The 26,526-nt window shown below is 42.0% G+C and overlaps 1 protein-coding gene across 3 annotated transcripts in view; it reads left to right on the top strand.

Annotated features, from left to right (window-relative positions):
- TRPS1 (transcriptional repressor GATA binding 1) overlaps positions 1 to 26,526 on the top strand; it is a 431,723-nt gene that overhangs the window by 39,169 nt on the left and 366,028 nt on the right. The gene's annotated exons all lie outside the window — the stretch shown is intronic.

Raw genomic sequence — 26,526 nt, 5'->3', positions numbered from 1 at the left:
TTTGTTACCACATTATGTTCATTCCATCTGAGCCAGATATTTCAATTTTAGATAGATATAAGCAAGTTGAATCCCTTGCTATTTTTCTTATATTTTTTGGTCTCTGTGCATACCTTCTCCGCTCCAACCGTATGGAACAGTCATACCGTTCCATATACTGTTCATTCTACCCACTCTACTTTATTATTTGGAGAATATGGCCAGGAAGAATGAGTCTTAAAGTGTTACTAAAGGCAAAACTTTTTTTTTTGCATCTTGGATAGGGTAAGGGAAGGTTATAACCCCTGTCGTTTTTTTTGGACATCTGTGCCCAACTGGGGAGATTTCCCTTCACTTCCTGTCCCATAGCCAAAACAGGACATGAGAAAAAATCCCTCCAAAGTGAGGTAATCCTGGGATTTCACCAGGATCACCAGAACTAGTGTCCCCACTATAATATTGCCCTTCTATTATTGTTCTGGTGTCAACCTAAAATTTGGGATTTTCTTTTACTTTCACTCTCAGTGATAATGGTAAATAGGACAAACAGAGAGGGTGAATTTTCCTAACAGGGGCACAGACAGCCATGGCAGGTGTTCTAAACCTTCTCCACTCTATCCAAAACTTAAAAAAAAAAAAAAAAAGTTCAGATTTGGATAGAGTGGGGAAGGATTAGAACCCCAATTGAGTCAGATTTTTAGCCCATTGCCATGTGTTGGCAGCCCATACAAGATCAATGGGCTGCCTTAATGCAATGCATATTAATGTACAAATTATGGTACGTCAGAGTGTGCGCTTTAATACCACACGGCACTGCAAAGGTCTGAATAAGGCCCTAAAAAATGCCTATATTAGAGTGTACAGAACATGGCGCTTTGTGGAAACACGTTAATATATGGCCTGCACTCAGAAAAACACATATACTCATATGCATGGTTATTAAAATTCCTTTTGTCAAACTTGCTAAAATATGAAGCAGAGCCATTTATCCAGAACTCACACTGGATTATTTAAGACAGATTCCTATTACAATTTTCCTGTGTATTCCCTGGCTAAATCGGTAATCCTTCTGCGTCTGAAAAGTCAGGAGAGCCTAATGTAAGGATTTCCTTTTCTCAGACACAAGAAAAAAAAAACATTATGTACTAAAAAATGTAAAAGGCTAGTCATGGGGAACCAGATAATACAGGAGATTTAATGGTCCTTCAAACGCCCACCGGATACTGCCTTGAGTGACCCATGGCAACCCATGGTCAGAATTTGAGCCCCAATTAGGGCAAACTGGCAAGTTCTCTTGAAAGAACAGCCCCTCACTTGCTGATAATCACCTTATCCAAGCATGATGGCACTTTGGTGAAGTCCTAAAAAAAAAAAAAAGAGGGGATGCACCGACCTACCGCATTACCACCATACAAATTTATTAAATAGATAAAACAAGTGATATACTCATAACGCATAATCATGACAAGCATATCATAAAATACAGATGAGATTTTGTCCAGATCCACACAGCTAGACTGGTGACATTGGAGGACCTTTCAGTGTCCAATACAGTTTACATGTCTCGAAGGACAAGCACGTATTGGACACTGAAAGGTCTTCCCATGTCACCAGTCTATTGGTGTGGATCTGGAAGCAGTTTCATTTGTTTTTTATGATACACTTGTTATGATTATGCGTTTGTGACTATAATACTTGTTTTATTTAATTAATACATGTATATGGTGGTAATGCACTAGGTTGGTGCACCGTATATTTATTGTTTTATAGTGCTGCTTGAAAAGGTAACCCATAGTCCTGAGTGGGAAGCAAGACATGTTTACGCTATTTCTGTAAACCAGAAAAGCAGCCATTACACCAAGCACCGAAACGCTGCACTCGAGCGCAGGAGGTTGACTTTGGAACCTCGGTGAAGTCCTCCTGGGAATGGCCAATGCTTTCAATTATGAAGAAGTGTGTGACCTCCTCCCATTATACAGTGCTCAGGACAGAGCAGCCAGTCTCTAGGCCAGTACAGTGTCACATGAGAGGGGGAATTCTAATGGGACACATCTAAGAGACACTGGGATTTTAACACTTATCTATATTCAATGATGGAAAGAACATCATCATTCGAAGAGTATGTTGGCTTTGGTAGGGCAACTCGCAGAACTACCCTCCGTTTGGATTCCTAGGAGGTTACTTAAAGCATAAACAGTTGAAAGAAGCACCAGACCAAAGGGCAAGAGAACTGAAAACGTAAACTCACAAATGGGTGCCAAACCACAAAGTGAAAGAGTTCAAGTGCATTAAATTGTTCATAATAATGTCACTTAAAAACAGCCAAGGCGTTTCGGAGGCAACAAAACTTCATCATGGCTTAGAAGAATGGACTAAGGACTTGAATGTAATTGAATTTTTTCCCCTGCTGTAGCAAATTGGATCCTGTTTTTCTGTTTTTTTTTTTGCCTTCCTCTGGATCAACTGTGGGTATAGGATTGGGTATATGGGATTGCATGATATTTTTTATTTTATTTATTTATTTATTTTTTTATGGACTGGATGGACTCGTGTCTTTTTTCAACATGACTATGTAACTATGTAACTATGAATGGACTTAAAGTAAACTAGAACCAAATCAGTCTATATTTGATCTGGTGCAAAACCATGATTGGAATTATAACAATCTAATTAGCAACATTCTTCTGAAACCAGATAAGGGGAATTTTATTGCCCCTGAAACATATTGTTTTTTTATGGGACAGTATTACAAACAATTTAAAGCACTTTGAACACTTTTACTATGTGGTTTGGTGTTGATTTGCATGTTGATAGTTTGAGTTGCTTTGAGCTTTGCTGCATTGAGGGTGGCCTTTGTGTTTGAAAGTTGCCTCACCAGATGCAGTGAGCTAGTTTGAAGATTTTCTTGCATTTGTACCATTGGAATAAGCATTAAAGTTCTAGAACCTCTTAAATTTTTTTTTTTTTTAAATGGTGAGTCCATATCTATTGACGAAGGGGTCCTGTGTGACTCCAAAATGTTGCACTACCTGCTCTGTGAAGTGATCATGCTTCAATAAAAAAATCAGTTTGGACGCTACTTGTCGATCCATGGTGTGCTGGCAAATTTCCTCATTGTGACTTTCTAAGCCAGTTTCCAGCTGGTGGTTGCTGCAGCATCCAAATCTTCTAGAGCTTCATCCAGGAAAGTGTGCAATGGGTATATGGAGTATTTACATATCTCTTTAATTTCAGGAGATAAAGCCACTTCCCCCTTCATCAGATTTGTATAGATTGAATATAAAAAAAAATCACAAGGGTCATTTGCAAGATGTGCCAGCATTCGTGGTAGTAGCCTTCACATGAGGGAGGGGTCATTAACCCACTGTAAGCTCTGATCCCATCCAACATGAGACAGGGTTTTGACTTCTGGGTCTGAAGGAGGAACTGTGCTTTCATTGTCCAACCACAGACTGGGGTTGGGTCTTGGATCAGGCTGTACTGCTCTAATGTATTATAGTTTGTTGAGAGGTGTTAGTGAGTGTTTCGGGTGGTGAAGGGTGCCATATGGGTCGTTTACACCCAACAGCTATCCGATCTGATCCGTCAGACGGATGGGGAACTGATCCTCCATCCATCTATTTTTGGTGGATATTATCAGATTGGATGTGGGTGGCAATGGACACGTGTCCGTTGACACCCGCTGCTCCATTGAAGGCAATGGATGGTCCGGTCGAGTCCCCCTAAAAAGCTGACAGGTGGACCTGATCGGTCCACCCATGTGAAAGGGGCCTAAGGGATACCTGTGGATAAAAACAAACCATGCAGCCTTGACCAAAGTTAAAGTAGAACTATAGTCAAAACTTTTTTTTACATTTTTAATAGAGCAAGGGAGGGTTATAACCCCTGTTAGATTTTTTTTCACCATCTGTGTCCCATTGGGGAGATTTACCTTCACTTCCTGTCCCATAACCAAACAGGAAGTGAGAGGAAATCACTGCAAATTAAGGGAATTCCTTTGCGACCCCCAGATCACCAGAACTAGTGTCCTCATTGGACACTAGTTCAGATCTATTACATTTCTGGGGATAACCCAAAATTTGGGATTTTCTTTTACTTTCACTTTCAACGATAACAGTAAACAGGACAAATAGGGAGGTGGAATCTCTCGTAACAGGGGAACAGACAGCAATAAAAACCAGACAGGTGTTCTAATCCCTCTCCACTCCACCCAAAACTAAAAAAAAAGTGCCTTTAGTTATATTTTAAATAATGCCTTTGCTATAGGTGTAGGCCATTTCCTGTAGCCTGGCCAGCAAACTCCCAGAGATCACTTCTTCCCATCCTTGTCCTAGTCTTGTTGCTAGAACATTGCTAAGATGCTCCCAGCTGTTACTGGTCACCCCCACCATTGCAGAAGCAAGCTCTCAAACCCCTGAACATGTGTGGTTCAATATCTCCTCGGTTGCAGCGTCGCTAAGCTCAGAGCTACTGCGACAGTGGAGAGAGAATGAATGTGAGAAAAGTTGAATCATCTCCGAGGGGGGTCTAAGCAATGTTCTAGCAACAAATTAGGCTTCAGGAGGACTATAATTTGCCTACACCTATTATTTTACTTTGTTCAAAGCTGCACAGTTTGTTTTCCTCTACAGGTGCCCCCTACTTGCATAGGCAGTTTTATGGTAAAGGTGAACAAACCCCGTCAACCATGTCTAAAAATGATCATCATGCACAGCGGACCTTTTAAAAGTTTAGTTAAAAAAAATAAAACAAGGGAAGAAATCCAACCATGCCCCAGTGGGACTGTATTAGTAGGTCTGGTCCACAGATTTATCAGCTCCTGCCAACTAAGACCAGGCTTTATGCTTGTTCGTTGTCTGTGTTTGAAATTTGCATTTCTTGGAACTAAATTATCGTATGCCTAAAGTTTGTGTGTGTACGCCTGCATGTGAAATTCATATCAGCTTGTTTGTTTGAATGTCAAGGCAACCGGTCTAATTGCTCTTCCGTGTACAGGGACGTCACGCTGTATGTTGCATAAATGTAATTACCCTTTGATGCTCTCCTGGCCATGCGTATGTGCGGTGCCAGTCATGATAGAGAATTGTCAATGCAGATTCTGTGCTCTCCATTCCCTGTATCACAGCTCTGCCTGTGACTAATGACTTTAGAATCTTTTGTGACGAACTAACTGGGCTAGGACAGAAGACTTGGTGACTTCAGCTACAACTGTTTTTTATTTTTTCCTTAATCTTTCTTTGTTGTAGAGACAGATTTGGAAAGGAAGCTTTCTGTCAGTATTACGCGTAGAACCTGTTTATAGTTAGATTTTACTTGTCAAATGTTAAGCAATTTCTAGGACGTTCCCCGTTTTAAGAAAGGTCTCATTTTAACTGCAGGGCAGGGAGATCCTGGGTGCCTGATTGATTATTTATTTATTACAGGTACTTAGATGGCGCCAACAATTTACACAGTGCTTTACATATATATTGTACGTTTATATCATTTATATTTGGGGAACATTGTTAACCACTTCAATACCAGGCACTTACGCCCCTTCCTGCCCAGGATAATTTTCAGCTTTCAGCGCTGTCACACTTTGAATGACAATTGCGCGGTCATGCAACACTGTACCCAAACTCAATTTTTATCATTTTCTTCCCACAAATAGAGCTTTCTTTTGGTGGTATTTGATCACCTCTGCGGTTTTTATTTTTTGCTAAACAAACTAAAAAAGACCAAAATCTTTGAAAAAAAAAAAAAAATTTAATTTAGTTTCTTTCATAAAATTTTGTTTTCCCCTTCACTGACAGGCACTGATGAGGCGGCACTGATGGGCACTGATGAGTTGGCACTGATAAAGTGGCACTGATGGGCACTGATATGTAGAATTGATGGGCACTGATAGGCGGCACTGATATGCAGCACTGATGGGCACCAATAGGCGGCACTGATAGACGGCACTGATGGGCACTGACAGGCAGCATTGATGGGCACTGACAGGCGGCACTGATGGGCACGGACAGGCGGCTGTGATGGACACTGACAGGTGGCACTGATTGGCACTGATAGGCGGTACTGATTGGCACTGACAGGTGGCACTGATGGTCAGCACTAATGATTAGGTACTGAGAAGTACTGACAGGTGTTACTGCTGGGCAGTGATTGGCACTGTGGTGGGCAGTGATTGGCGCTGTGGTGGGCACTGGCACACTTTATTGTTGTGGCACTTCTAGGCACTGATTGGCAGGTGATTGTTACATTTGTTACATTGTTACAGGGGTCTGTGCTGATAATCAATGTGCTAATTATCAGCACAGACCCCCCCTCTGCCGGCCGGCTTCTTATCACGATCGGAGATGCGGGGTGTCAGACTGACACGCCGCACTCGCGATCGTCACGATGTGGGTCCCCACGGGCGCGCGCCGGCATGTTATCCTGCTGAACATCGTATGATGCCCAGTCAGGATAACAGAACCACTTCCTGGTCGTCATTCTGCTATAGGTCGGGCGGGAAGTGGTTAAAGGAAAAATGCAGGGTATTTTCAGTGAACGTGTAATTTGATTTTTTTTTCTCCCATGCTCGACTCCAGGACTTTTCCAGAGCCTCTCTGATCCTCTGGAACTCCTTGCCCCAATATGTCCGACTATCTCCTACTCTGTCTTTTTTCCGTTGATCTCTGAAAACCCTTCTCTTCAGAGAAGTCTATTCTTCCCCCACCTAACAACTGCACATTTATTTTCTCCATCAGCCCATCCCCCACAGTTATTACCTCTTATATCACTTGACACTCCCTCCTAGATTGTAAGCTCTAACGAGCAGGACTCTCTGATTCCTCCTGTATTAAATGGTATTGAAATTGTACTGTCTGCCCTTATGTTGTAAAGCGCTGCATACACTGTAAGCGCTATATAAATTCTGTATAATAAATAATATTAATTATAAATAATAAGAAAAACAAATGGGAGTGTTAATAGTGTTTGCAACACTCAAAATTCCAGTGAGTGCCTACTCCTATGTCCTTCTTTTGTGTTTTAGGCCTTGTCCACACCTATGCAGGTTGGAGTCGATGTGTTTTCATGATGCATTTTGCGTTTTCACATGTGTTTTTGATGTGTTTTGTGTTTTTGGAAGGTGTCTGTTAACAGGGGTTCCCCCAGTGGTGGCTGGTGCTCCATTTTTTGGGGGGGTGGCAAACAAACCATACACCCCCCCCCGCGATCCCCCCAACCCCCCCCGTTACTCGGTCGATCTTTCCCGGCTCGTCTGCCCACCAGCCCCGCCCCTACCCCATCTAGGTCACGGGCAGCTTGGACTCCTTCCTGCTTATCCTCCCCTCTGCGGCTTCCCCTGTGTCCCCTCCTCCTCAGCGGCCAATACAGTCGCTTCTCCTGTTGGCCAATCGGGTCTTAAGAACCGCTTCCTGATTGGCTGGGAGGAAATTAAGGAAGACAATAGCGAATATTAATTCACTATTGTCATACAACTGGGTGGGTTCAGGGTGCAGTGCTCTGCTCCCCGACCCAACTCTTTTTTGAAGCCAATTAAAGCCTCAGGCTCTAATCATGTTTTTCCAAAAAAAAAAAAAAAAACCCCATTGAAATCAATGCGTCCAGCACCCTGCATGGATTAGGGGGTTGGCGCGCCTGCGTTCCGTATGGACGGGACACCACTAGGTTCCCCCATACTTAAAAGTTTATTTCAAGGGTTCCTCTGGGGTAAAAAAGATTATGAAATGATGCTTTAGAACAGGGTTTCTCAGGCAGGGTTCCATGGAACCCTAGGGCTTCTCAAGAAGTTCCTTGAGCAATGAGCAATTTCTGCCTCTCAGATAAGTTCCCACTGACACCATTCATCTTTTAATTATCTGTAATGTCCTCAAGTGTAAGGATCATTCATCCCACTGCCCATCACACTAATCTATCATGAGTTGTAGATATAGTAATTATTAGCAGGGGTTCCTTGAGACCAGAAACTCATTTCAAGGGTTCCACTGTGTTGAAAAGTTTGAGAAAGTCTGCTTTAGAAGATCCACTAATTTGAAGCCCTGCCCATTTCAGGAAAAAAGGAGAAAAATTGTATAGATTACATAAATATAAAGTAGACCCAAGTTCTTCTTTAAATAAAAATAAAATTTACAACCTTTTGAAAAAAACACAACATTTGTGAATAACTTCCAGCTTACTTCCACCTATAATCCATGCACTGGGATACCTAGCTAAGGAATTCAAAGAAGCTGTTGAGGGTTGTGTTCTGCGTATTCCAGGGACATAAATTACATCCATAAACAGGGAAGACTTTGACTTGGAGGGAATTTGTGCAGGTGGGCCAGGAAGGGCCTCATTCGTCCTGATTGACACACACTGTCAAGCACAAACAGCCTTGTATCCTGGACAGTTTACGGCCCTGGAGGACTGCAGTTCAAGACCCCTGAACTGAGGAAAACAGACAGAATAGGAAATAGCTTCCAGATGTGAAAATCTTTGCTGCCATCACCAAAACATTAACCCATTTTACCGCAGCTTCCATTATCAGTCAACTAACTCAACTGCCCCGGCACCTATGTACATAGAGAAAGCAATTCTTCATGTATCAATAATTAAAGTAGTATTAAGCCCTCTGTGTTTTTTAGCTTAACACAGTTTACAACTTTCAGTGTTGCTGGCTCCTGCTTTCTCAGTGCTGCTTCCCTGAACATCTAGTCTTTACAGGAAAGAGTTAACAGTGGACAATGTAGTCTCCAGTCAGTCTATTAGCTTGAAGAAGGCAGGGACGAGCAAGGGGGTCCTAAGTTATGGGGCTGCCTGTTTCTATTGATGCACACAGTGTAGGGACAAACAACCCTAGTCCCTGCAGGCAAGGGTGGGCCCCATAGAATACTACAAGAGAGAGGAACCACCCTGAAACAGGATACCTGAGGCAGCCGCCATGACACCAGCTTAAAGTAGAACATAGGCAAGGAGTAAAAAAATAAATAAGCTGCATACTCATAAAACAGCTGAGGAAAGTGCTTAAAAGAGATGTCTCTTTAAGTACCTGAATACAAAGTACAAAAAAAAATGTATTATTATTAGGTCACATTTACGCTGTTGTGCTTTAACGCACACTTTGCAATGCTGTATATCGCATGTGTCCAACTTCTCCATAATAAAAATAATGTCTGTTCCCATCTCAGAGTGCGTTTTGAAAACATGATATGTCTTTTTTCTTTGTTTTATCGCATTGTGAGGCCCATAGGAGTTAATGGAAGGGATCCAAAATGCATATAACATGCAGTTTGATGCCTTGGCAACAAGTATTAATATTCCCTGGTCATTGGCTGTTAACACCATCCACTCCAATATCTAAATTCAAAAAGCATTAAAATGCATCAAAATGCAAGTGATCACACAAAGGAAACGCATGTTGGTGCTTGACAATGCACGTGCCAAACAAAACTCACCTCTTCTAGCACCCATTGATCTAACAGGACCCTAAAGTATACTTCCCAAATGGCTAAAGTTATCCCAAGTGGCTGCTGGAGCATGATACGTCATTCCGATTCCAACGACCGCAACTCCCTCCTCATTGGCTTACCTCTACATAGGCTATCCCTTCTTCAGGCCATCATGAATGTTGCTGCCAGACTCATCCACCTTACCAACCGTTCAGTGTCTGCTACCCCTCTCTGCCAATCCCTTTATTGGCTGCCACTCATCCAACAAATGAAATTCAAAATACTTAGAACTTACAAAGCCATCCACAACTCTGCCCCCAGCTACATCAATAACCTGGTCTCAAAATACCAACCAAATGGTTCTCTTTGTTCCTCCCAAGACCTCCTGCTTTCTATCTCCCTTGTCACCTCCTCCCATGCTTGCCTCCAGGACTTCTCCAGAGCCTCTCCTATCCTATTGAACTTCCCACTCCAATCTGTCCACTTTTAGGCAATCCCTGAAAACCCTCCTCTTCAGAGAAGCCTATCCTGCCCCCACCTAACAACTGCACTTTATTATTATTTTTTTCTTCATCTGCTCCTCCCTCCTAGTTATTAACAAGCAGGGCCCTCTGATTCTTCCTATATTGAACTGTATTGTAACTGTACTGTCTGCCCTCATGTTGTAAAGCGCTGTGCAAACTGTTGCCACAATATAAATCCTGTATTATAATAATAATAAAAATTCTGACCTTGGGCTTCCTTTTAAAAATTGATGGGGAAGGGGGCCTGGACCAGGGGCCCTTAGTCAAATTGTAGAGTATGGAAGGTTTAGAAGCTTGTTGGGTTTTTATTTCTGTCACATGCCCACAAACTGAAGTCATCATTTGTACAGTAGAGGATTTTGGGTTTCTGGCCTCGTTGAGGGGCTCTTCAAAATATGTGAGAGCACATATAGATATATCCTGTGTGCCTTTTTGGCAGTTGTCAGTCAAGTAGGTTTAAAGTAAGCATGGGGGAGTGGAGAGTTAGATGCTGAATTTTGAAGAAAGGTTGAAGTTCTTATATTAGTATCAGTGCTTTTTATTTAGCTTAGATCACCTGTTTTGTGGAAAGAATGAGTGCTTTTGACACAGCTGAGAATGCCGATCATAACAGTACCACTATGTTTACATGCATGAAAGGCTCACTTTAAAATACAGGATGCTGTGAAATCAAGCAAACTTACACTCTCGCACCTTCTTGCTTGCTGCCCACACCTCCCAACTTTAGAACTTCAGAAAGTGGGATACCTCGGGGATATGAGTACGCAGCCAAGATCCATGGGATAGTGGGGTTCTGTTAAAACCTCAGGACATTCCCACAGAATCTGGGATGGTTGGTAGGTAAGAACCTTAAGGTGGACACTTACATATGATGCTCAGGAAGTTGATGTGTGTATTATGTGCATATAGAAACCCATTCATTGGATTATGGGGTTCTGTTGAAACCTTGGAACAGTCCCTCAGAATACGGGAAGGTTGGTAGGTAAGCCCTTTAAGGTGGACCCCTACATGTGAAGCTCAGGAAGTTGGTGTGTGTGTTATGTGCATATTGAAACCCATCCATGGGACAGTGGGGTTCTGTTGAAACCTCGGGACAGTCCTACAGAATCTAGGATGGTTGGTAGGTAAGTCCTTTAAGGTAGAACCCTACATACGATGCTCAGGAAGTTGGTGTGTGTTATGTGCATATAGAAACCCATTCATAGGATGGTGGGGTTCTGTTGAAACTTTAGGACATTCCCTCAGAATCTGGGATGGTTGGTAAGTAAGCCCTTTAAGGTGTACCCCTACATACGAAGCTTAGGAAGTTGGTGTGTGTGTTATTTGCACATGGAAACCCATCCATAGGACAAAAATAATTAAACATATTTTTTTTCTTAGGGTCGAATAGCATTTACATCGTTTTAGTTAGAGCCTCTCCTAAATGTGTACGGTGCAGTTTAAATATTCAACAGTTTAATTGTGTAAATGACTGCAGATAACCATTTCATAAAGACGGAAACCCATATGATTGTGTACTAATGCCCATTAAAGTCAATCTGTAAATAATGCATCTGCTTTGTATTTAATTCTTGGGGAGCTCAGTATCTTGGCTGATTGCAGTTAAACGTAATGAGCATTAGGCTTCTTTTAAACTTCTCCTTAATTATGTAAGACAGGAGAAAGCTTTTTAGTGACACATACACGTTTTTATTCCGTGATTTATTTAATTGGCACCAGGGATGGAAATAGAACTGCTGCCTTTGCCAGGTACAGAGTGAAGTGGTGCACCAAAGGGCGGGTGCCACCTACGCCCATGTGAATTCAAATAATGCACAGTCATGGCTTTACTTGAAAGGTGTAGGGCCCGCTGTACTGCTGATGTCTGTATAGGTTTGCCAGTGAAACACCCATCTCTGCACATGGAGTGATGTTGAGATATTTTAATACTAAAGCCAAACTTCAGCTTAAATTTTTTTTTTTTTTAAGTTTTGGATTGTGTAGGGTTAACATTAGTGGTTCGGCCTGTTTTTTTATTGCAGTCTGTGACCCTAATTTGAGATTTTTCCTCTCTTCCTGACCATTTAACTCCAGGATGAGATAAAAAGGGAACAGGGGGTCATTGGGAGACAGAAATCACCTTTCCCTACTCTTTGTAAAAAAACGAAAATGTTTTATGTCCCCATTAAAGAGACTTGCTATCCATTCCTATCTCTCTGCCCTTCTGCCACAAAAAGAGGAACGGATGGGGAAATCAGATAAGCTTCATACTATGACCCTTTGCTAGCTTTTATACGGCCCTTGGGGCACTATTCCTGACACTGACACCAACAGCGGGGCATAATTTCCCCAACTGATACCAATGATGGGACACTATTCCATCTACCGAGACCAGTGATGGGGCCTCTGACATCAACAAGGCATTTTCGTCCACACACACAACACAAAACTGCCGCTCACTGGATATTTTCTTTTTTTTGGACCATTCTCTTTAAACCCTAGAGATGGTTGTGTGTGAAAATCCCAGTAAATCAGCAGTTTTCAAAATACTCATACTCAGACCAGCCCATTTGGCACCAACAACCATGCCGGGTTCAAAGTCACTTAAATCCCCTTTCTGATGCTTGGTTTGAACTTCAGCAAGTTGTATTCACCACGTCTAGATGCCTAAATGCATTGAGTTGCTTCCATGTGATTGGCTGAGTAGCAATTTGTGTTACCAAGCAATTGAAAAGGTGTACCTAAAAAAGAGACCGGTGAGTGTATATTGTACATTCACATCAGTCCCTGTTCTCAAGACGCTTACAATCTAAGGTCCTAACTCATATTCATACATACACATATTAATGCCAATTTAGACAGGAGCCTATTAGCATGTCTTTGGAAATCGGATTACCCAGAGGAAATCCATGCAGGCACAGGGAGAACATGCAAACTCCAGGCAGGTAGTGTCATAATTGGAATTTGAACTGGCAACCCTGGAGCTAGCTAGGTGGAAGTGCTAACCACTAACCCTGCTTTAAACTTCTCCACAGCCTTATCCCTGACCTGTCTGGTGTTTTCCTTGGCCTTCATGATGCTGTTGGTTCACTAAGGTTCTCTAACAAACCTCTGATGGCTTCACAGAACATCTGTATTTATACTGATGTTAAATTACACACAGGTGGACTCTATTTACTATTTAGGTGACTTCTGAAGGCACTAAATTTTAGTTAGGGGTATCAGAGGAAAGGGGGCTGAATACAAATGCACGCCACACTTTTCAGATATTTATTTGTAAAAAAATTTGAAAACCACTTATCATTTTCCTTCCATTTCACAATTATGTGCCACTTTGTGTTGGTCTATCACATAAAATCCCAATAAAATACATTTACGTTTTTGGCTGTAACAAAATGTCGAAAATTTTAAGGGGTATGAATACTTCTTCAAAGCACTGTATTTGCAGATAACGACCTACACCTCTGGATCTACATATCATTTTTTCATATGGTTCTCACTTATGCATTTTTCACCCTGTACTTGGGACAGATTGCCCATGTGATTGAAAATGACAAGTGTCTTCCTAAAGCAGATAAGGAAATATTTGAAATAAAACACAGCTACTGTGCTTTTTGATGATGAGACACCAATGGAAAAAGTGATCATGAAGAAAAAAACGCTCAACGAGGCTGGCAACCACAGAAAACATTTAGACTAATCTATATCAGACTGGCAATAATAATTTTAATAAAAACTACAGCAAGTTTACAGTTTCTAATTCAAGGCCACCCACTGAGCCTGGGCAAACATCTCAGACCTCAGGCCGTGCTACCGAATGGAGATACAAGACTACCATGTACACAGGAGGTGTACTGATGGTATTGGAAGCAGGATGGACATACCATTTGTACAGCTGCCCACAGGCTATCTGAGCAATAGGAGCCTACATTATTTATACTAGATGTTGGTTGGATGTGGTTGGGGCTACCTCCAACTGACACATAGACCTGAACACTGTCCCATACAATGCCCTGGTTGGCAGTAGGTAAGTGGTGTCAGGCAGAGATCATTTAATTTTTCAAAAATTTGTGGACAGGCAGGGTGGACTCTATTTACTAATTAGGTGACTTCTGAAGGCAATTGGTTCCACTAGATCTTAGTTAGTGGTATCAGAGTAAAGGGGGCTGAATACAAATGCACGCCAAACTTTTCAGGTATTCGTTTGTAAAAAATTTTGAAAACCATTTATCATTTTCCTTCCACTCCACAGTTATGTGTCACTTTGTGTTGGTCTATCACATAAAATCCCAATAAAATACATTTACGTTTTTGGTTGTAACATGTCAAAATGTGGGAAAACAATTAAGGGGTATGAATACTTTTTCAAGGCACTGTATTGACTTTTCATGTGAACGTCAAGGTTTTCCTCCAAATTAGCTATTTAATGTGATGGGTGGCATGTAGAAAGGGGTGTGACCAACCTCATTTACAACTTAATTTGCATATGACTTCAGATTCCCCATGTAGCCAGGTGCTTGGCTAAGAATAGAGAGTGAGAGAAACATTGGCTGCATCTGCTATCTGTAGCTGCTGTCCTGCAGTGCTGAACTGGTTACCAACTATGTATATCAGCAAGAGGAGGAGCTGCTAGCAAGGAAGCGGTCAATAGATTGAGTCAGCCAGCAATGCACTTTGGGAACTGTAGTCCAGAGGAGAGAGTCTCTACTGTAATCAAGAGCTTTCAAACTACATTTCCAAGAGGGACATTGTCAATAGAAGGAGAAAGAGCTGTGTTTTTTGAAGAAAGAAAATGAGGTGACCGAATACCCAGTGACCGCGTCTGTTCGCATTCAGCCACTGTTTGGCCAATAATTTTCCACCAAACTCCTTCAATTTGGAAATCAACTTTTGTCTATCCAGACGGAGGCAATTTTGGCCAACTCCTACTAAATTCTGGTGATGACATTATTAGCGTGGAGTTTGCATGTGCTTCTCTACGCAATGCAGGCAGATCATGGCTTGTGGGAGGGGCCAGTAGTATGCTGTGCATAGCTTCTTGAAAGCATCACAGTATCTTGCCTCAGTACTCCTCTCAGGAGCCTTCATCCCTGATGCAAGCAGTGGGCTGTCTCTTGGGAGAAGCTATGCAAATATCAAAATGCCTATATGGGTGGATGTCAATCTGGAGGAATGGGTGTTTCTGGGAAAGCTGTATTTGCATGCAGACTGCCCTAAGGAGTGCCCACATCTGATGCTGAGCCTCCGTGATTTAAAGGACTGAAGTCCAATGAATGAAAGGGGAGGCTGGGAAGCAGAGGACTAGTAATGCTAGATATCCTCCAGCCAAGATAAGAGGTGGGCTCTCTCTGACTTGCTTCAGCTTTTAATGCACACTGTGAGAAGCTCACACCTTGCAGTAGAATCAGAGAAAGCAATTTCAGTACAAGAGAGCAGCCTCTACAATTTGAGTTCAGCATGGCAGTGCAAGAGAGGAGCCTCTACAATTTGAGTTCAGCATGTTATGGGGCCATCATGTAATCCTAGTTTGGTCTCTGCTTCCTGAGAAAAAGTTGGATGTTTTCGAGGAGCTTTATGTGGCCTCTAGAGCCCTCCCTGCACACATCTTAGACATCACCTTAAAGACGAGACATGAAGACAGCTTTATGACTTCCATACCTCGACAGTGCTTTTCAGCTCTGGCAGGCTTCTTTGTAATGGGGATGGTTCCCCTAGTCCTTGTCTCAGCCTACATGTCTCACTGCTCTTCTTTCTCCCCTTGAAACACTGCAAACCAACAGAAATTGTTGCCGAAACTAATGAGCAATGTCCTTACACAGCAGTTATGCAGACTATGAGTGCTGCATTGTTTCGAAGCAGTGACACCTCTAGCAAGGACTTGACATGATACAGATTTGTTAAAAAAAAAAAAAAAACTTGCAGCTTGCTTACTTTATGTGGAAAAAGTCTAAGATCATAGCAATGTGTTTATACATCCGTCAAGAACTAGCGGACTACATATGCTCAGCGCTCTTACCACTTATACGGGATATATGATCGATCTTGTTGATGGTCCCACCACCACTGAGATTTCTGTGTTGTCTTCACATTCTTTTGATGTATCTTGTTTCCTGTGTATTAATCAATCAACATTGCTCATAATGTATTTTTATCTAATGCTTCCTTCTTTATGATTATTTGAAGTTGTACTCATTTTGTATAGCTTCGCAAAGCTTAAAGTATAAGTAACGGCAACATTTTTTTTCAGTTTTGGACAGAGTGTAGATGGATTAGAACAAGTGACAAGCCATCCCTGTTGGGAGAACACAGTGATTATTGCTAGGGGCTATGATACCTGCTAGCGATAATCCCATGTAAAATCTGGCAGGCTTTGGTACATTCAGCCTGCCCATACATGGTTTGAATCTTGGCCGGTTCCTACTGTATCGGCTAGGATTCGAACCGTCTATAGCCAGCTTTAGGTGGATCTATAATCAAGTGTGTTGAACATCATTTATTTATTTCCGATATTTATGTAGCGCAACATTATTATTATTAACATTAACACTATTACACTGCTTTTCGGAGTGCATAGTTAGTACATATATTAGAATAAGCAGGAGTCTTGCTGAGATGGAAAGCTAAAGAGTAATAGAAAGACTGTCATACGTGCCATACTTTCTGGAAGAAAATGCTGCTTCATTGTTCCTCCAGTGCTGCTAATATAAGCCAATGCATGCTTGAATCTGATTGGCAGTTGTAGGAAATTTCTTCGTACTGCCATATTTTACCTCAGACTTTCTGCATGGAAGGGGCAGCAAGGAGGCTGTTCCAGCATCACCAACAGGTGTGTTCCAGAAACAGCAGAAGGTGTGATCTGGAATCACCAGAAGATGTGCTTCAGGTTCATCAGCAGGTGTTCTCCAGAATTACCAGCATGTGTGTTCCAGGATCATCAACACCTGTGCTCCAGAATCACCAGCTGATGTGCTCCAGAATCACAAGCAGCTGTCTGCCAGGATCACCAACAGGTGTGTTTCAGGATCACCCAACATGTGTGTTCCAGCATATCAACAGGTGTTTTCCAGGATCACCAGGATGTGTGTTCCAGGATCATCAACAGTTATATTCCAGGATCACTAGCAGGTGTGTTGCAGTGTCACCAACAGGTGTGTTGAAGTGTCACCAGAAGGTTTGTTGCAGTGTAACCAGCAGGTGTGTTCCAGGATCACCAGCAGCTGCATTTCATGATCACCAGCAAATATGTGTTCCATACACAAAAGCTTTCAAGCTTGGAGACCAATAGCTGTAGCAGTAGAGAGACTCCCACTGACCAGCAGGATAGATATACAAGCAGGTCGCCCTGGCGTGTGATGCAGTCACACCCAAGGTGTGGGATCTAAGCACTAACCGGTATTCACCAGAGCCATCCTCATGATGGAGATGGGTTTTGCTGTGTTAGTACCAGGTTTCAACCCCTAGGATCTCCCCACCAGGAGGTGATCAAGCTTGGGTCCACTAGCAGATATAGCAGGTAGGGATTAAGCAGATGCATAGTTAGTAAACAAGCCAAAGGTTGCAGGTTGGGATCAAACCGAAAGTGCAAAGCCATGGCTTAAATAGAAAGTTCATGGGAGGAGCAAAGGGTTCAACAGTAAAATGACACAAGGCAAGGCTGTCTAAAGGAATCAGGCAGGGAGCTCTCCAGCATCTCTGGTGGCTTAGCAAGAAGAGATACTGCCAGACACAGCAGAGATTGCAGGTTCAGATCTGGGTTTTGGCATTGCTAGATAACAGACAAAAGGGAATATGGTGGACTGGTGCAGTACAGAAATGCTTGGTTGAAAAACCGACCTACTCAGCTTGTAGGCTGTGCTCTTACTATGCTGCCAAAGATTTATTTTTGAATTTTTACTGCAATGTACCTTTAAGTGAAGTAACCCATAGCAAGCAGAAAAAAGTTCACCTTCCTGAAATCAGACCAGTTGCTTGGAAAACCACAGGATTCTTTTTGTTTTATTGATCTTTTTACTTCCATGATCCAGTTCTTAGTACTGATGAAGTCCAGTAGACTCACAAACATTGACAGATGAGTAAGCCAAGGTCAAAAGAGTGGGGTTACAATATAAAATGTCATTTACTCAGAAGTAGTTTCCCTTTTTCGGGGGCAATATTGCATCGTTTTTGGGGGAAAAAAAATCATAAACTACAGGGTTATATCACAGTATTTCCTGCCACTCCTAACAAGGAAAATCTCTGCACAAACTTAGTAAAGTAGAAAGCGGACCTATCGTTTTGGATGCAAGCCACAAAAAAATGACCAGCGCTAATATTAGCAGTAATGTGTTTGACCCACGCTTCGGGCTTCCTAGAAATCTGTGAAATATCTCTCTATCCAGTATGCTATTAAGCGGGGCGCCTCTTTAACACCACAAAAAAAAAGCACTTTATATCCCTTCTCAGCCAAGATTTTAAGGTCAGTTGTTTTCACTTTTCTTGCTCTAACATATCCCTCTGGCCCTTATCTTGTGGTCTGGTATAATAGCGGTAATTGCCTTTTTTTTTTTATCTTCTCAGTCTAGAATAAAGTAAAGCTACGGCCTTCCCTTGGCACACTTACACCAAAAAAGACCCTAATCAGCAAGTCCTGATTGTTCTTTGTTACAGAGCAACTTATTGGATGATAAGCGGCTTGCCACGGTTGTTTCTTCTTGTGATTCAGTGCTTTCAAACAATCTCGATAAATATAATCTCCCGCTTTCTCTGTCTTATTTTACAATGTTGTTAATACTGACATAAATTGAGAGCTCTTTTCATTTAGTTGCGTTTAAGGACAAACTCACTCCATTTGCTGTTTTTTTTTATCCCTTGCTATAAACAGGGATAATACAACAAAGCCTGTATTCATTGTCTGTCTATGTGCCAGTTTGAATTGCAGTGGTGTTTTATTTTATGTCCTCTCCATTGTGAGAATTGAAACCAGAAATGCAGAAAGCGCAGGTTCGCTCCAGTTGTGCTTGTAGAAATCTCTAGTTGCTCGGGTTGATGAGTATGTTGCAATGCAGATGTCTTATCACAGGAAGTTTTGCGGAAAGCTGCTGTATGACTCCTAGCCTTATAGGTCCCTTGTTCCCTTTCTTCTCTACCTCCCTCCTTCTTAAAGAACCCATAAGATTACATTAAAGTTTATCTTATTTAAAGCACATCTAAGTCTTAGAACAAAACCTGTGATATTTTGCTAGCGCTCTAGTCCTTAGATATGGTGACTGCTTACGTTTTCATTTTCTTTTTTTTTTTCCTTTACTTTTGCCTAGTGATCCTGCCATTAACACACTTCCTGTTCTAGGGTGAAAATACTCATGCAACATTATGACTCTATAGAGGAGTAGTCTAGCACAACAAGAGTTTCTAGACTACAGGACACCTCTTCCTCATCTCCATGTTACATAGTAGGTGAGGTCAGAAAAAGACACAAGTCCATCAAGTTCAACCTAAGTGTGTGATTATATGTCAGTATTACATTGTATATCCCTGTATGTTGTGGTCATTCAGGTGCTTATCTGATAGTTTCTTGAAACTATCGATGCCCCCCTGAGACCACCGCCTGTGGAAAGGAATTCCATATCATTGCCGCTCTAAAGTCCTGTACACACGATCGGACTTTCCGACAACAAAACCGTGGAATTTTGTTCGAGGGGTATTAGCTCCAACTTGTCTTGCATATACACGGTCACACAAATGTTGGCCAATAATTACGAACGTGGGAACATGATGACATACAAGACGTACGTTGAACCGATAAAAAGGAGATTCAATAGTCATGTTATATCTTCATTATGAACGCTAGTTTTACAAGACCGAGCGCTTCGTCCTTGATTCTGAGCATACGTGTTTGTACTATGGACTTTTGTCCGATGGACTTATGTACACACGATCAGAAAGTCCGACAACACACATCTGTTGGCGGAAAATTTGAGAACATGCTAGCCAACATTTGTTGGCGGAAAGTCCGACAACAATTGTCCGATAACAATTGTACACACAGTCGGACTTACCGCCAACAAGCTCACATCCAACATTTCCCGTTGGAAAATCCTGTCATGTGTACGCGGCATAACAGTAAAGAACCCTCTACGTAGTTTAAGATTAGACCTCTTTTCTTCTAATTTTAATGAGTGGCCACGAGTCTTGTTAAACTCCCTTCCGCGAAAAAGTTTTATCCCTATTGTGGGGTCACCAGTTTGGTATTTGTATATTGAAATCATATCCCCTTTCAAGCGCATCTTCTCCAGAGAGAAAAAGTTCAGTGCTCGCAACCTGTCCTCATAACTAATGTCCTCCAGACCCTTTTTTAGTTTTGTTGCCCTTCTTTGTACTCGCTCCATTTCCAGTACATCCTTCCTGAGGACTGGTGCCCAGAACTGGACAGCATACTCCAGTTGCAGCCAGACCAGAGTCTTGTAGAGCGGGAGAATTATCGGTTTATCTCTGGAGCTGATCCCCTTTTTAATGCATGCCAATATTCTGTTTGCTTTATTAGCAGCAGCTTGGCATTGCATGCCATTGCTGAGTCTGTCATCTACTAGGACCCCCAGGTCCTTTTCCATTCTAGATTCCCCCAGAGGTTCTGTTGTTTACAGAGAGAACTTGGATCAATGCTAACTGATAACAGAAAAGCCGGCCATAGATAGTTACAGTACATAGGGGTCAATTCACTAAAGACTACTGCATGCAATAATTCGGTCACATGACTCATTTGCAGTTATCGCATGTAGTAAAAAAAAGTCTAATTCACAAAAAAAAAAAAATAATGATTATGTGGTATTTACCTCAAAATAAAAAATGAGCTGGTAAATATTGCAAAAAAAAAAAAAAATCTGTTAAGCTGTTAAGTCAAATTCACAAACAGAACAGACAGGAAAAAAAGATGCACTATTTATCACCAGGGTTTTTCTGGTGCTATCACATGCGGTATTACTCAGATGCAGGGTGCCCCTCCCCAATAGCTGGTTGTTAAGGAGCGTGGGCATGAAGGATTTTGGAGGGGACCCTACACCCTTCAAAAAAAAATATTGGCGTGGGGTTCCCCTTAAAACCCATACCAGACCTGAAGGGCCTGGTATGGATTAGGGGGGAACCCTTGCTATTTTTTTTAAATAATTTTTAATTGCTGGCTTTTTTTTTACATTCAGCAGTCAGCGGGAAACCCACTGATGAATCATCCGTTGTTAAGGACACGGCGGAAGACTTCTTGACCTGCTGCAGAACAACCAGCTACCATGTAATAAAATACTGCATGAAAATATGCAGTAATTACCATATTACTGGTATTTTATTGCATGGGTTATTTACCAGCAAATTCTTAGTGAATTTAACATTTGTTAAATTGTGTCAGCATGCATTATTTTAACACATTTTTTCAGTCGATATTCAACCCCCATAATTACATATTAGTATCCGGCTGAGATGCGATCCATCTATGAGCAGGCTGGTTGATCCATCGGTCGACTTCACCACAACCAACCTGTTATGCCGCGGACATGTGATCCGATTTTCCGACAACAAATGTTGGATGTGAGCTTGTTGGCAGAAAGTCCGACCGCGTGTATGCGCCATCGGACATTTGTTGTCGGACTTTCCGCCAAGAAATGTTGGCTAGCATGTTCTCAAATTTTCTGTCAACAAATGTGTGTTGTTGGCCTTTCCGATCGTATGTACACAAGTCTGTTGGACAAAAGTCCAAAGTACAACCACGCATGCTCAGAATCAGTGCTCACCAAACACAACATTAGCAGAAGGAGCCCAAAGGGTGGTGCATGACTATTGAACTTCCTTTTTATTGGCTCGCCATACGTCTTGTACGTCACTACGTTCGTAATTGTTGGCCAACATTTGTGTGACCGAGTGTATGCAAGACAAGTTGGAGCCAACAACCTTCGAACAAAATTCCATGGTTTTGTTGTCGGAAAGTCCGATCGTGTGTACAGGGCATTAGAGTTTTGCTCACAATTACTGACGATGGCTAAAGCTGCCAACAGTAATCGTTGTGTTCTGCCGGCAGGGAAGACACTCTGCAGGCAGAACACAGTAGCACTCTGGGAGGGATTCCCCCGATCAACACTGACTGTGTTGATTGGGGGTACGAGCGATTTTCTTTCTTGTAACCCGTGGTTGCAGGAAAGAAAATCACATCATCTATGGCTTGTTTTATGCAGTTGAAGAGAGCACAGGAAGTCATCAGCCTACTAGATTTTCTCGCAGGATCAACAAGTTTTTTTTGCACCTCTCAAGGTGATATAACAAAACACGTTTAGTGGTATACTTAAAAGATAACAAAGGAAAAAACAAGATTGTTTACTGATGACTTGCAATATTAAAACCTGTATCAGTTAAAACACCATCCACATGGAATTTATATTTGTTGTGTATTATATGCACATTAGAAATTCATGCGTGTTTACTGTTTCATCTTCCACATTTAGCAATTAAGGCTCTTTTGTTACTTCTCTGCCTCCTGCCTGTTCACTGGACAGTTATGTTACTTTGCTGGGTTTGACCTGCAAAGTTGTAAAGGAAGGATAAAAAGGTCAACTACAGCTATATGTAGGGTTAGTTAGGTGTGTTAAAGCCCATCTTGAGGATGGTATGTTGTGGCCCTCCTAGATAGCACATGCTCCTAAGAAGGCAAAGACAAAAATACATACATTGTTCCATGTTGCCATATGCTTTCTTGGTGCTAAACAACCTGTCCCCTTTGCCAGTTGCCAGTTGGTCGTTGCCTCTCTAGTGGATGCCTCTCTAGTGTCATCATGTACTTTGCAGGACCAACAGTTCTGCATTGTACATGAGGATGTTGAGGACTGTCCATATACTGGGAGTGGAGGAGAGCACTGGGGTAGGAAGAAACCTAGACAAACTATGAGACCTTGCTATCCATGGGGGAGGTGGGGGAAGCAGATACCAATTTTTCATAGCTGACTGGAGTTCTGCTTTAAGCGACAGTTTGGGCAAAGTGATTAGCATGAAAATGCATTCGAGAATGACTATAGCATATAATAGGTTCAATTCGCGACGGTTAACCCAAGGATGAGGACCTTTATTTTTAGCCATCTATTTTATTTTTTCAAATAACAGTTTTATTGGTTATCCCAGCAGAGAAAAGAACAAAAACATAACACAGTAAATTCCGAGTAATACTGAAACAGGGGTATAGCAAGTACAGACAGTTTGGTAGTAAATGGTGCAAAATCATTGTTAAGTCATGCTATGAACTGTTAGATGGTAAATGGAGTTTACCATAAGTTAGGTAAAAACCAATGGGATATAAGAGGAAGCGTAATAGAAAAGAAAGGAGAAAAGGAGGGGAAAGAGGGAAAAACAAAATAAGAGAGAAATGGGAAAGTAATATAGTAGCTCAACCACCAGCTCAGAACGGGTCCTCCCGAAGATGTCACAGCTCCCAAACCTTATCATGCATTTCCAGCCTATCCTGTAATCTAGCTGTAATTTTTTCCATTAGCTCCACGTCCTTTAATCTGGCGTATAGGGTGGCTTGGGAAGGTGGCGAAACGCCGATTCCAGTTGAGGGCAACCAGACAGCGTGCGGCAGTAAGGATGTGTCTAAGTAGCTGCTTATATGGTTTGGCGATTTGTAGTGGTGACATATATAAAGCAGGAAGAATTTCGGCATCATGGGGATCGGTACTTCAAAGAGGCAGGCCAGTAAGCGCTGCATTGTAAGCCATAAGGGCACTATCATGGGGCAACTCCAATAGATATGGTAAAGGGTACCTTGGTCCCCCTGACAGCGCCAACATCATTCAGAGCTAGATGGATAGATGACGTGGAGCACGTCTGGAGTCAAGTGCCAAAAATAAAGGATTTTATAGGCATTTTCCTGTCTGTTTTTAATTTGATGTGAAGTAGTCATAGCTGCAGCCATAACCCCGGTAAACCACTTGCAAACCACAACGTATATGTACATATTGCGGTTGACAAGTGGTTAAAAAGGTATTACAGCTGTTGAGGAAAAAACAAGGATTCTTTCAAATGAGTGTGTCACACTTAAAATTATTAAGTATTTTAATAGGCTGAATTTGACAAAAAAAACCTGTTACATTCAGAAACGCCTCTTTCCGTAAAGGCTTGACTCCTGGCCTACAAAAATCCATCTAGGATATGCAATGGTCTATGTAACTTGTAAGTTGTCCCTGGTAGTGGGTAGAGTTTTAATGGTCGACATAAGTTTCTCCTCTGTGATGGGTGCGTTGAGGGGAAGGAGGTCCGAGGTCGAGGGACTCCACTCCGCTCTAGATAGTGATTCATACGGTCAACTAGCTCGGGGGGGGGGGGCTTATGAGGTATCCCAGGGTTATTGTTTAAAGCGGTATAGAACTCATCAAAGGAGTGAGCAATGTCCTGAGGATGGGATAGTAGACAGCCCAGTCTGTTTTTAATTTGATGTGAAGTAGTCGTGTGGGAGCGTTTAGACAGTTTTCTAGCTAATAGGGAGTGGGCCTTATTACCTTTGTCATAGTATAGTTGTTTCAGCCTATTCAGGGCTTTTTCTACTTGTCCTAGTGCCAGGTCTTTGAGAGACATTTGGAGACGGTGATTTTTTTGAGTAGGGGTAGGGATGGGGAGATTAGTAGCTGGGGTCCGAGGGCCCTAAGTTTCCTCTCAGTTTGTAATTTGGTGGTCCTAGTGTCTTTTTTCATAGCAGAAGTGAACGCAATGCACCGACCTTGGAGGACTGCCTTATGGGCTTCCCAGAGGGTGGAAAGGGATACATCGGGGGTGTTATTCTTGATAAAGTACAGTTACAGTGTAGATTCTAATTCCGTTTTAGAGGGAAGGTGCTGTAAAAAGGAAATTATTCAGCTGCCAATGGCATGGCTTATGATTAGGAGTACCTAAGTCCAGTGTGAGTAGGATGGGGGCATGGTCAGGCCAGGAGATTGGGAGTATCTGCACGGATCGGGTGATGCGTAATGTGGCATTATTGACAAAGAGGTAGTCAATACGTAAATGCATATGGTGGGGGGCGGAATAAAACATATACTGCCGATCACCAGGGTAGAGAACCCACCAGGAATCAAAAAGAGCACGTGGTTGTATTTTTTAAATTGAATTGTACTCAGCTGAAAATAACTGTCACTTTTTTGGAAAAATAACGATCCTTATCCTGGTGTGTTAGGATTGTGAATTGAGCCTTATGTATTGACAAGCTATCTGTTTCCTCTTGTCTAAAGGAACTTTACTGTAAACTCATAGCAAAAATGGGCTTCTGTTAAAAAAAAAAAAAGATGCTAAACCACTCCTCTCTTTCCCGTGTCCAAAAAGTAGAAAAGTATGGCTATTATTGCTTGAATAAATCCTCTTGTTACTGTTCCTATATTCTACTGGTCCCCGAGGAAGTGATGTGATCTGCTATGGATATCACTGTGGCCTTGACCCATATGTATTAGGTCTAATCCATCACAAAGCACAACTCAGCTATTCATAAAATTATAGCAGCTTGACTTCTACATAACTGATTTTTTTCTCAGATCTAGTCATTAAACCACAAGAAAATGCACTGTGTTTGTAATGTACACTCTTTACTGGAAGCCCATCCCTTGTATTTTTTGTTGTCTCATTTCATAGGGTACACTGTATTTGAGCTCTGTGGATTTTGGCTTAGTATGTAGGTTTATTTCTCTTTGATAGTGTATTCATCCAAAACCATATTGCCATTTTTCCCATATACTGCAAGGAGATTTGGATTGCACAAAGGTTTTAGGCCAAAGAAAATTGTTAAAGTGAACATTTTGGTAAATTTTATGCATGGCTACATTCCTGATAAAACACAAACACAGTAATAGAATTGTTTTCCAAAAAGCTCTACTATTTTTCATTAGCCTAGGCCAGTGGTCTCCAAACTGCGGCCCATGGGCCAGATGTGGCCCTTTGCTTGCCTTTATCCAGCCCTTGGGTCACTATTCCAACCACTGATACGAGCCACTATTCATCCCACTGTCAAGAAGGATGGGGCACCAGTAGTGGGGCACTATTCCTCCCACTGACACCAGTGATGGGACACTATTGCTCCCACTGACACCAATGATGTGGCATTATTCCTCCCACCAATACCAATGATTGGGGCATTATTCCTCCTTCTACTAACCACATTCTCTTTGTAATTTTTTTTTACTCCTACTGACCACCAAGTCTGAGGAATTGTTTACTCCCACTACATTGGGGCATTTTCTACTTCTACTGGCCACAGTCTGCCCCCACTAAAGGACAGTAAACTGGCCCCTTGCTTAGAAAGTTTGGAGAACCCTGGCATAGGCTGAGATGATGCTATTAGTCCCATTTACATGTTGCTTTTTTATTGCATTTGTAACACAGACCTCAAGCTGGTCTCGCTGTCTGTCCCAGCTTCTATTCCCTATTGGGTACACAGCAGCCAGGCACACATCAGTTTTTTAATCTTTCCGCACAATGACCAGGCAGAAGTTTCTTTTATTGGCGGGGTTTATTGTTTCAAGAACTTGGATGGGGATAGTGCAATGCTATTTTAACTGTGGACATTTTCTAGTAAGTGTTAACTTTTTTAAAGTGGGCCTCTAGGAAAAGTGGTTGTGGACATACAGCTCAGGGGGATC

This window comes from Aquarana catesbeiana, linkage group LG05 (assembly GCF_042186555.1).
Source record: "Aquarana catesbeiana isolate 2022-GZ linkage group LG05, ASM4218655v1, whole genome shotgun sequence".
Taxonomy (NCBI): domain Eukaryota; kingdom Metazoa; phylum Chordata; class Amphibia; order Anura; family Ranidae; genus Aquarana; species Aquarana catesbeiana.
Note: the sequence above shows the minus strand (reverse complement) of the source record. Positions and strands in the feature narration are given on the sequence as shown.